Raw genomic sequence first — 12,732 nt, 5'->3', positions numbered from 1 at the left:
TTTACTAGCATGTGAGATGAGTGCAATTTGGAGTAGTTTGCACATTCTTTGGCACTGCCTTTCTTTGGGATTGAAATGAAAACTGACCTTGTCCAGTCCTGTGGCCACTGGTGACTTTTCCAAATTTGCGGGCATACTGAGTGCAGCACTTTCACAGCATCATCTTTCAGGATCTGAAACAGCTCAACTGGAATGCCATCATCTCCACTAGCTTTGTTCGTAGTGATGCTTTCTAAGGCCCACCTGACTTCACATTCCAGGATGTCTGGCTCTGCGTAAGTGATCACACCATCGTGATTATTTGGGTCGTGAAGATCTGTTTTGTACAGTTCTTCCGTGTATTCTGCCACCTCTTCTTAATATCTTCTGCTTCTGTTAGGTCCAGACCATTTCTGTCCTTTATCGAGCCCATCTTTTCATGAAATGTTCCCTTGCTATCTCTAATTTTCTTGAAGAGATCTCTAGTCTTTCCCATTCTGTTGTTTTCCTCTATTTCTTTGCATTGATCGCTGAGGAAGGCTTTCTTATCTCTCCTTGCTAATCTTTGAAACTCTGCATTCAAATGGGAATATCTTTCCTTTTCTCCTTTGCTTTTTTGCTTCTCTTCTTTTCACAGCTACTTGTAATCTCTCTCAAATCCATCATCTGAGCGCTACTCTTTACAGGCTTCTGAAATGACCTTCTAACCAACCTCTCTATGTATAATTTTTGCCCATCTATTCTCTGCAATAATTCCAGAATAATCTCTTCAAAACATAAATCTGATCATACCATACCCTTGGTTTTATATGGTTTTCTTATCAAATAGGAGCACAGGAAAAAAGGGCCTTCAAGAAATGACTGTCAGAGGGACTTTCCTGGTGGTCCAGTGACTAAGACTCTACACTCCCAATGCAGGGGGCCCTGGGTTTGATCCCTGGTCAAGGAACTAGATTCCAGATGTCACAACTAAAAGATCCTGCATGCCTCAACTAAGACCCAGTGCAGACAAATATTTTTCTAAATTAATTTTAAAAAACAACACGGATTAACTTTTTTTAAAAAAAAGGAAAAAAGAAATAACTGTGAGAGATGCTGGAAATGTTCCATATGTTGTTGTGCATGGGAGTTACATGAGTATATAAATTTGCAAAAATTCAACAAGCTTACACTTAATATTTATGCATCATGCTGCACTAATCATAACTCAATTAAATAGTTTAAAAGATACATGGCCCTAGTTTTTCAGCTTCATTTTACTGAATTTCCATTCCAAACAACATAAATAGCCTACAGCCACAAACTGTCAGTAATTACACTCTTAGACATTGATCTTTCATGTTCTCAGGTATACAATTTCCTTTCCACTCCTACTTTTCTTCAAGATTCATACAATATTTCACTCCCATAAGGGGTTACTCCACCCAAACATTCCTTGACTTTCCTTCACTTGTACGATAACAGCTCTTTGTAACTTATTCACTATGCCAGTGAGTCTCAATAAGAGGTGATTTTACTCCCCAGGGGGCATTTGACAATGTCTGGAAACATTTTTAATTGTCACAACTGGGGAGAGGGAGTGTTTCTGGTATCTAAAGGTAAAGGCTAGGGATACTGCAAATGGTCTTATAAATATACAACACAGACCCCCACAACAATGAATAATTCTACCTAAAATGTCAATATTGCCATGGTTGAGAAATTCTGCACTACGTTTTTGTATGATACAATATGTCTGCAAGTCCGTTTCCCTGCTAAACTGAAAAAAAAAAACAGGAGAGATTAAATCATACTCATTTCAGTATTCCAGCATCAGTTCAGTTCAGTTCACTTCAGTCACTCAGTCATGTCCGACTCTTTGCAACCCCATGAATCACAGCATGCCAGGCCTCCCTGTCCATCACCAACTCCCGGAGTTCACTCAGACTCACGTCCATCGAGTCAGTGATGCCATCCAGCCATCTCATCCGCTGTTGTCCCCTTCTCCTCCTGCCCCCAATCCCTCCCAGCATCAGAGACTTTGCCAGTGAGTCAACTCTTCGTATGAGGTGGCCAAAGTACTGGAGTTTCAGCTTTAGCATCATTCCTTCCAAAAGAAATCCCAGGGCTGATCTCCTTCAGAATGGACTGGTTGGATCTCCTTGCAGTCCAAGGGACTCTCAAGAGTCTTCTCCATAGTACCTAGCAAATAGCATTTAAAAATGTATAATAAGAGATGTCATCACTGAACCTATTTTGATAATCACAGTGCCTGGAATGTAGCAATGTAGCACTCAAAAGATACATAACAAGTACATGTGTTATTACAGAATCTTATTTTAATACTAAAGCTATACAGTATACTAGCTACACTGGTAGTCTTTAAATTTAAATTCCATCAATTACCATTCTGATTTGATGCTTTCATAGTACAAACCAACAGATCATAAACTATAATCTATGTATTTCAAGTAGTTAAATTGAAATTGATATCTATATTAAGTTACTGCTATGCTAAGCCACTTCAGTCGTGTCTGACTCTGTGTGACCCCATAGACGGCAGCCCACCAGGCTCCCCTGTCCCTGGGATTCTCCAGGCAAGAACACTGGAGGAGGTTGCCATTTCCTTCTCCAATGCATGAAAATGAAAAGTGAAAGTGAAGTCGCTCAGTTGTGTCCGACTCTTAGTGACCCCGTGGACTGCAGCCTACCAGGCTCCTCTGCCCAAGGGATTTTCCAGGCAAGAGGACTGGAGTGGGGTGCCATTGTCTTCTCCGATATTAAGTTAAGCTTAGACCAAATATGAGTAAACCAAATAGCTTAATGACTATGTTTGAAAAGGATTAAAAGCATAAAACTTTAAAAAAAATGTTTTAATCACATATCACAATGCCACCTGAATAAGATAAAGCAGAATAATAGAAAACTAAAATGTGGGATACCATTTCACTTAATATTAATCCAATATTAATTTATATTAAAAAAACATAATGGTGGTTTTTTAAAACAATACCTTAATGTATTGTCAAAAACAATTACACTTTTTGTATTACTTAATAAACATTTTGTATCTCAACAACAGAACCATTTTATTGGTGATGACTGGATTTATCACCTCTAAGATAACCATAAAATACATTTTAGATGCTTGCTTACTGTATCTATTTCACTATTCCTCCCCTAATATATTCCATGCCATCTCCTGGAAGGTTGAAAGAAAATGTGTATTTACAAGGCTCTTAAATTAACCAGATGCCTTGTTAAATTTAGTTGTTTAGAGTAGACAGACTGTAAAATGTTAGGAGACTAAGTATTCAATTGAAGGAAAATTTTTGAGATAATGATTTATTATTAAACTATCTGTATTCCAAATCTGATAAATAAAAATGAAAGTTCTTAATTTGATCCCTATCTAAAGTTCTCAAAACATTTAACTGCCAATGTGGGTCCATTCTCATTGAAAAAAAAAAAAAAGGCAAAATCATTGGAAAAGACCCTGGTGCTGGGAAAGATTGAAGGCGGGAGGAGAAGGGGATGACAGAGGATGAGATGGTTGGACGGCATCACCAACTCAACGGAAATGAGTTTGGGTAAACTCCGGGAGTTGGTGATGGACAGGGAGGCTTAGTGTGCTGCAGTCCATGGGGTCACAAAGTTGGACACCACTGAGCGATTGAACTGAACCTATTAATACTAAATGCAAAAGCAAAACAAAAAATAAATTTAAAAACCCACCACCCTTATCACTGATTTGATGATTAAATAATAAACAATATCTATTTTGTATGTATTCAACCAAAGAAAAACTCATCTGGTAACAATCCATTATTTAGGGTTTTAGTAAAACTTCTTTTACTATAGGAATAAACTCTCTTGTAAAGCTTATTCTTCTAACTTATCAAAGTATCTAATATACATTACAAAACAAAATTCATGTATCACTATTTTTGTTTTCCCCTAAAACCATGCTATTTTTGAACACAGTGATTTTTCCAGTTTACATCTGCATGCATATCTACAATGAGCTCAATCAAAGTATCACATAAACAAAGAAATATCCAAATTCTATACTTTCTACTGTTAGCATTCAAGTTTTTCTACTACAGAACATTTCTCTCCTAAACACAAAATTTTCACATCTTTTCCTTCTTAAAATCCTTTTAGCCTTAAGTTTTGCGGCATTACTTCATAGAACTGAACTTTCATACATAACACACAAAACGATTTTGTCAGTCTCTAAATTAAAGATAAAAGGATCTTTTCATTACTCTATGTTTAAATTATTTGTGCTTTTCCAGGTAACGAAAAATTACCATCACTAACAATCACATAAAGTAAAGAATGTGAAAGTGAGCACATTATACTGCACCCCAGAACTCAGAACCCTTGAATTTTAAGAAACAACTGAAATAGTATACTCCTATGAAGTGATGGTCTCTATAAAACATCACAATCATCATCTACCATTTACACAGCAAGAGTTTATTTAAATTCTATATATTAAATACTATAATATATACCATACAGTTTTCTGTGCAACGTTGAAGAGTCAAGTTTCCTTATCAAGTACAATTACATATTAATAAGTTATTACAATCAAGCATTATGGATGCTTTTGGCAAAGAGACAAAGCTTTTCCAATTTTGAGTGACACTAAATTCCCAAGTGTAAAAAAGGAAAAAAACCTTGACCTTGTTTAATAATGCTGTTCATCAACTTTTTTTTGAAACTTTCCTCAGTTTTCATGGGGATAAATTGGAAGAAATCAACCCAAAATACAAACTATAGAGACTTGTAACTACTATCATAAGTCAATTAAAAACATCAAAACATAAGGATATCATTAGACAATGCACAGAAGTACACTGAAATTTTTCAAATATACTCAATACATTTAGTCATATAATAAACTTTATTGAATTACATGTTACAACTAGTAGTTTAAATCTACATGTGCCTCAAATAAAAATATATTTTATTATGCTCCAATAAAGTTTTTTTTTTACTAAATTCTGCAATTCGTGAGAAACTGCCCTCACGTAAGTAAGATGTGACATTAGATATGTGATAATATATTCCCCAAAATAAAAACCTCAGAAGTTATCATCATACCCCAAACTGCTGGCATCCTGCCCAGGACTTACTAGACAAAGTCTTCAGTACCCTACAAGATTTAAGACCTAGGGAAGGTAAATACATGCAACATAACTAACAAATAGATGAGAGACTAGAATCAGGAGAGACCGAAAGTAGAGTTGTTGAAAGAAAAAATAAGCATACTCAGATATGAGGGTTCAAAAAGAAATTTCAAAACAATTTAACTGTGTACCCAGAACTCATAAAGTCAAAAGAAGTTTCCCATTACAATGCTCACCTTTACTTACACATCACACTCTGACATTTCCCCATTATTTTTCATTAAAAAAAAAACTAGTGTTGTGATCCACTAAATTGAATTGACAAGTCACTAATGGGTCACAACCTAAAATTTGAAAAGAACTGGTTTAGAGGAACTGACAACCACGGGAAGGTCCCTGCTTTCCTCTGAATATCTAGTTTGAGAAAACTATTTAAGTGGAAAAAATGAAAAGATAGAATTCCTCCACGGCAGGGACCAAGTCTTATTGGCACATAATCATCACTTAACATTTGCTGAATTAATATACTGTGGAATATAAAGCATGTTCAAGGTGGGACATACCTACAAAACATACCTAGAAAAAGCCTTAGGAGAACACAACTATTTTGAATTCCTTCAAAGCCAGGGACACTGAAAAGAGTTTCAGGAAGTAGAAGTATGCGACTTAGAAGTCTCCTTGGACTGCAAGAAGATCAAACCAGTCAATCCTAAAGAAAATCAACCCTCAAATATTCATTGGAAGGGCTGCTGATAACGCTGAAACTCCAAAACTCTAGCCACCTCATTCGAAGAGCCAATTCACTGTAAAAGACCCTGATGCAGGGGGAAACGAGGCAAAAGGAGAATCGGGTGGCAGAGGATGAGATGGTTAGATATTAATAGCATCACTGACTCAATGGACATGAATTTGAGCAAACTCCGGGAGATGGTGGAGGACAGAGGAGCCTGGCAGGCTACAGTCCATGGCGTTGCAAAAAGCTAGATGCAAACTCAGCGAACACCAACAACCACCAAAGGGAAAGGAAATTTTGCCTTCAAGACAGGTTTACATCCAGCAAAGGAAAAAGAAAATCTCTTACAGAACCACATAGTAGTTCATTATAGGTACAAAAAGTTTGCAAGCTACCCTTGGTTAGAAAGTGTAACCTTTTCTGGGACTTCTGTGATGGTCCAGTGGCTAAGACTCTGAGCTCCCAATGGAGGGCACTGGGGTTTGATCCCTGGTCAGAAAACTAAACTCCACATGCCGAAACTAAAGATCCTGCATGCAGCAATGAAGATCGAAGATCCCACATGGTAAGTAGGACTCAGTAAGCCAAATAAATATTATTTAAAAAAAGAAATTCTAACCATTTCTTTTAAAAATATGTTATATGTGTCTATACATATACACACATACACAGATATATAGAGAGAAAGAGAGCTCCAAATGTATAAATCCAACTTCAAATAAAAATTATGGAATATAATTCATTCTTAAAAATTAAGACTCCCTATCTTCATCTGTAAACATTTATTAAGTGGCCAGTATGTGAAAGCCAACATCTTACTGAGTGCTTACTACGTATCAAGCAATATGTTAAGTACTTAACAAGGATTATCCCATTTAAACCTAACCACCTTATAAAGTAGACATGATTTTCATTTTATAGACCAGGAAGAAGTGTTCAGTCAGACAACTTGACGACTCTTTGCAACCAAGGACTATAGCCTGCCATGCTCCTGTCCATGGAACTCTCCAGGCAAGAATACTAGAGTGGGTTGCCATTCCCCTCTCCAGAGGATCTTCTCAACCCAGGGACTGAACCCAGGTCTCCTCCATTGCAGGCGGATTCTTTACCGTCTGAGCCACCAGGGAAGTGTGTTAGTCACTCAGTTGTGTACAACTTCTCGAGACCCCATGGACTGTAGCCCATCAGGCCTGTCTGTCTATGGGATTTTCCAGGCAAGAATACTGGAGTGGGTTGCCATTTCCTTCTCTGAGCCACCAGGGAAAGTGAGGCTTAAAAAAGTGACATAAAGAAGTCACACAGCTAATAAATGGAGAAAATAAGATACATTAAGCACTAGTTTATTATTGATGACTACAGATCCAAATACTGTGCTCCATACCATTATCTGTTGATGCTTTTCTCAAAGGAGAAGGCAATGGCACCCCACTCCAGTACTCTTGCCTGGAAAATCCCATGGACGGAGGAGCCTGGTAAGCTGCAGTCCATGGGGTCTCGAAGAGTCAGAGACGACTGAGCGACTTCACTTTCACGCATGGGAGAAGGAAATGGCAACCCGCTCCAGTGTTCTTGCTTGGAGAATCCTAGGGACGGGGGAGCCTGGTGGGCTGCCGTCTATGAGGTTGCACAGAGTCAGACACGACTGAAGCGACTTAACAGAAGCAGCAGCAGCTTTTCTCAAAAACTGAACTTCGCATGTGTCTTCCTTAAATGAAGTAATTCATTTATTTCTGAATCTGCACAACACTAACATATAGAATAATTTAATCAAAAGTAAAAATCATCCCCTTCTTAACTTTAAAGTTAAATTAGGGTACATTAAATGTAGTTATGTTTACGTAACAATGCCAGTGTCATTGAGATTTTTAACAGGCTATATATTTACTATGTAAAGTATTTAGTAACCTGTACTTTCGCTAAGTCTATTTACATGCCAAGTACTTCATATTGTGAAATATGGGCCTTTTATGGGCCACTCAATTTTGTCACTAGGTAAGAGGATGCAGCCTTAAACTCTATTTCAGAACAAAAAGTCATCTTCTAGCACAAGCAAGAGAGATTGATATAGAAATAATTGTTACCAAATGTTGACAGAACATCCCAATTGAAATTGTTTCTAGTCCCTCCATACAATTTTTAAATTCATGTGGATTTTTAAAGAAGGTATGAGACACTTTAATGATATTAAATATTAATTTTTATCATTAAAAATTAAAATTTTTAATCCAATATAATGGATTTGTATTTTTTACATTTACATTTTATTTTTTAGTTCTACCAGTTCATTGCTACCAACCCATCTCCCTCCACCCTCTCGCATGCATGCTCAGTCATCTAACCCCATGGGCTATAGCCCGCCAGGCTCCTCTGTCCATGGACTTTTCCAGGCAAGAATACTGGAGTGGGTTGCCATTTCTTTCTCTTACACTCACATTTTAAAATTTGAAACCTTGAACAATATAAAAAATAATCCAGCCATGAACAAGTACAGAAACCTAAAGGTGGATGAACATACGTTGGCATTCTAATACAACAATCTCACTTTTATTTTTGACTACGGAATTGACACTTTAGAAGAGATTCATTCATATATGATCCGGAACTGAACACCAGCCCTTAACTAATACATATAAAAAAGCTCCTAATTTCTAAAAGGTTAATAGTATGAGTGCAATTATTACAACAGACTACCGATAACCAAAAAGATATACACTGGAGAGATAAAATGATTTCAATATTTGGTTTTTTTTAATTTTAATATTTGAAGTGGTCAAATGAAAAACAGAATTTATTTCCAGGTAATCTGAATAACAGATTAATCTCAAATGTAAATTCAATGCCAACAGTTGGCCCTCTAAATAACTTCTGGATTTACTAAGTATTCATATCCACTGCGTGCATGCTAAGTCGTTTCAGTCATGTCCGACTCTGTGACCCTATAGACCGTCACCCACAGACTCCTCTGTCCACGAAATTCTCCTGGCAAAAATACTAGAATGGGTTGCTGTGCCCTCCTCCAGCTCCATATCTACTAAGTACTAGCAAATTCTTAAATTACACTTTTTCTGGTTAAGAGTATTTGGTTCTTCTAGTATTTTGCAAGTAATTAGTTTCTTTCATACTAGTGGGATGGCATCATAACATGGGATCAAGTATCATGCATATACTTTGATATGCAGAAAGCATGGTGTATAGTAACATGGTCAATTAACTGCATATCTACTGTTCTCCTAAAATATATATTACAGAAAATACAGTAACTACTTTCTATTCAGTTCACTCATACCTTTGGTCCTGTATATTGTTATGTTTCTTTAAAACCTCTCAGAGTTTAAATGTTTGAGAAAATATCCTTTAATTTGGAAGGATACTTAGTTACTGTCAAGATAATTTTATATAAAACCTTTTAAAACCAAATTCTTTCTAACAAATTCTTCCATCTATAAAGCATGAGAAATACAACAAAATTAGCAAATCAGATACGAGAATGCCAAAAATTAAGTCATTAAAAGGGAATTCAGAGAGTCAGTTGTGAAAGAACAGGAAGTGATGTCCACTGCCATTTTGTAGATGAACTATTTAGAAACACAAGAGGTACCATACTAATCTGGAATCAACCAACTCACACTAATAGTTCTCAGTATTCTCTTTCTGACAGCAGCATCAGAACTCAGCTGCCATAACCCTGTTTTTCCCCTAATAATGAATTTATCTAACTGGTGATGAACATAATTTTACCACTTGTAGCAGAATTCCTACCAACTATTGACAAGGGTCTCTTTATAATTGTTCTAAAGAGTACTTCTTAGTTCCAGCATTCTGATGTATAGCAAATAGTTTACCTATATCCTGTCTACATCCTTCAGTTTTGTAGCCCTTATTGATAAATCCTCTCTCTGCATCTTTGAAAGACAAAAACAGACACTCTTTAGTAAGCAGTAAGCTCGGGTTTACACATGCTAGTAATATATGAATTAATTATCAACAACAAGCCATAGCATAGAGAATTAAACTTTACATCACAGTCTGCCATACAGGGAAAAACTGCCCACCACAACATGCAGCATCGCGCCATGAAATAAAGATTCAAATGAGAAGTGCTGTTTAAATGAATTCAGATAAAAAATCAAGAGAATAAAGAAAGCAAGGAGAATTCCATTTGCCGAGTAAAAATAATAAAAACTGACTTAACATAGCATTAACGTGTCCTCCTATATTAAAATCATGAAATAAGACAAAATCTAAATTAATGCTTAACACTACTACTGCCTCTAACATCTTTAAATCTTTGTCTTAAAATGGGTTTCAAAATGCAACACACACCAAAAGAGCTCTGATGGACAATGTAAAATGTAGATGGCAGGGAAGTATTTAAAAACAAGTCAGCCACCAAGTAAAGCTTAAACACTAAATACAACTTGCTAGTAAAATGTCAAGACATGATCTCTGTATTTAGTCATCTTCATCACTCTGTGTAACAGTTTTTTAATTATATGAATATTCAAGTATGGAACGTTTTGAACTCACCCATCAGTAAAGAGAAAAGTATCAACTATAGACTTCAAGACTACTCTGGTCACAAGAACTTGGCAACATACTTCTAGAATGTAATTTTTTAAAAATTTATTTCTATTCTACTAAGCAAAACCAATAAGTACTATTGTAAACCAGATAAGACGATTTGTCTTAAACAAATATGACATTCTGAAGCAAAAGTGGAAAATGACTTTTTGACTACAGAATATTCTATTACAGCATAATTAGGCAAATCACGTTTATTTTTCCCTTACACTAAGAAACAAAGCATTTGCAATAGAAAAGTGTGTGGCCTAATCATTTCGGGAAAATTCCAATTTCGATGTATACAAAATAGTATTAACCCTAAAAATTCACAGCTCAGGGAGAAGCAATGTCCATCAGACATCCTGTCTGTACAGAATAATCTTGAATAATTCTTCAAGTACTACAAAAGTCATAGGAAGAGGGGAGAAAAAGTGGGAAATCAGAGAAAACAAAATTATTTTACTTAAATCTTAACGAAAACCCAATATGCTCACACAGTCAATCTAGTGTTCAAATGAGAGAGCAAGAGAGACCATCAAAACTGTTCCTAACATGGCAGGGTCCCTCTTGAGTGGCCATATCCTCGCAGTAACAACAGAAACAGATATACTTCCCACGGACAGATCTCAGAGGAAGAGTATTAAACCGGTACTGTTATCGATTTAAAACCAAAGGAAAAGGGGTAACCTTTCTAAGGGAAGCGCCATTACTTCCCTCTCCCGCTCCCCCTCCCTTCAGTGTATACACGGGCCTGTGTATGAAGAAACTGCCTTGGACTTCTGCAGCACTGCAGCAGACTAAAGGATGGGGAAGGGTAGGGGGAAAGAAACGCTTCCATCACCCCTACAGAAGTGGGGTACAGAGTTCCTGGGGGGCGGGAGGAATCTACCCCAGTAGACTACCCAGAGCAGTCTCCCTTCTCAAGAATACACAGACACTACAAAGAGGAGGGAGGAGCAGAGGGATCAGAAGGGAAGGGGACCCCGCGCCTTTAAGTCGGGGTGCACATCAACCCTGTCTCCCTAGGAGGGCCACACCTTCCTCGAGACATCCCCTTCCACCACCCCTTCCGGTGACCCTCAGGAAAGAGGAATGCAATTGCTCTTGCCCCTCAAAACAGGAGGGCGCCTAGCTCACCAGCTTCCTCACCCCACCCACAGAATCACAGACCCTCCTTGTCTCCCTCCCCCACCCCACCCCCACATCCCAGCTTCCGCGCAGCGGCCAGAGTGGGCCGAATTTCCCCGCCCCCTCCATGTCTCCCTTTCCCAAAGCAGAGGTGCCCTTACCCTTTCGCCGACAGGTCTGGGGCGGAGTAGGCAGGCGCAGCCCCCTGCAGCGCCGGGGGAGCCGCTACGCTGGAGGGCAAGGAGTGAGGAGGAGGAGGGGGCCAGGCGACAGACCGCCGCCCCCCCCCCCGGAGCCCCAGCAAGCCGCCCAGCCCAAGCTCTGCGACAAGGGGCGGGGGGGGGGGGGGCGAGGGGACGACCGGGGTCGAGGAGGCGCCCTCAGCGCTTGGGCTCAGCTAAGATGGCGCGGGGAAGTGCCGGGAGCCGCCGCCGCCGCCGCCGCCGCCTCGGGGGAACCGGCCCGGGCCTCGGCCGCCTCCTGTCCTCACACAGCCGAGGCCCTCTCGGTCCCCCGCCGCGGCCCCTCGGCGGGCGGGCCCACGCACAGCCCTCCGCCACCACCACCACCCCTGGGAAGGGGGCGCTCACAAAGGGAATAGAGGCCCCGGGCCGGCCGGCCGGCGGCGGGGCGGGGTCCCCAGGGGCCGGAGGCCTCAGAGGTTGCGGGTGCCTCGCGCTCTCGGCCCGCGAAGGGCGCAGGCAAGCGGGACCCCTCCTCTCTGCTTAGGCAGGCGGCGGCACCGACTCACTCTCTTTGCCACCCTCCCTCTCTCTCTCCGAGCCCTGAAGCCACAGAGCCCGGCCGCTGCCCAGATTCCCCCCCTTCCCCGACACCACTCCCCTCCTCCCGACAGTCATCCCAGTCTCCGATCTCGCGAGATTTCCCGCCTGACAGGCTCGACCCTGCGCGAGACAAAACTGCGTACGCGTGCACGCCCTCACGGGAACGCGCGAGTGCTTACACTGGGCGGAGTCTCACGCGTGTCCCCGAGTTTACAGCCTCTGTCCAGCCCTGGCTCGCTCAGCTGGCGGAGCTCTTCTGCCACGCGGGCGTCAGGTGCGTTTATTTCACCCTGAAACCTAAGGAAGAAGAGCTTATCTGCTCTCCTCCGCCTCTGCTTTTCCCACCCCCAAAGTATGTGCACCCCCCTCCCCAATAAACCTGAGAATGAAGTTTTCCCTGACGTGTTGAATAATCCCCTTCTTACAC

General features: G+C 40.1%; 1 protein-coding gene across 1 annotated transcript in view; it reads right to left on the bottom strand.

Annotated features, from left to right (window-relative positions):
* TAOK1 (TAO kinase 1) overlaps positions 1–12,387 on the bottom strand; it is a 107,341-nt gene extending 94,954 nt beyond the window's left edge. Inside the window, exon 1 of the mRNA XM_004012516.6 lies at positions 11,682–12,387. The gene's annotated coding sequence lies outside the window, so the exon portion shown is untranslated. The remainder of the gene's footprint in view (positions 1–11,681) is intronic.
* Between the last annotated feature and the right edge of the window lie 345 nt (positions 12,388–12,732).

The sequence above is a fragment of the Ovis aries genome, chromosome 11 (assembly GCF_016772045.2).
Source record: "Ovis aries strain OAR_USU_Benz2616 breed Rambouillet chromosome 11, ARS-UI_Ramb_v3.0, whole genome shotgun sequence".
NCBI lineage: Eukaryota > Metazoa > Chordata > Mammalia > Artiodactyla > Bovidae > Ovis > Ovis aries.
The sequence above is the reverse complement of the archived record's forward strand: the minus strand, read 5'-3'. Positions and strand labels throughout refer to the sequence as shown.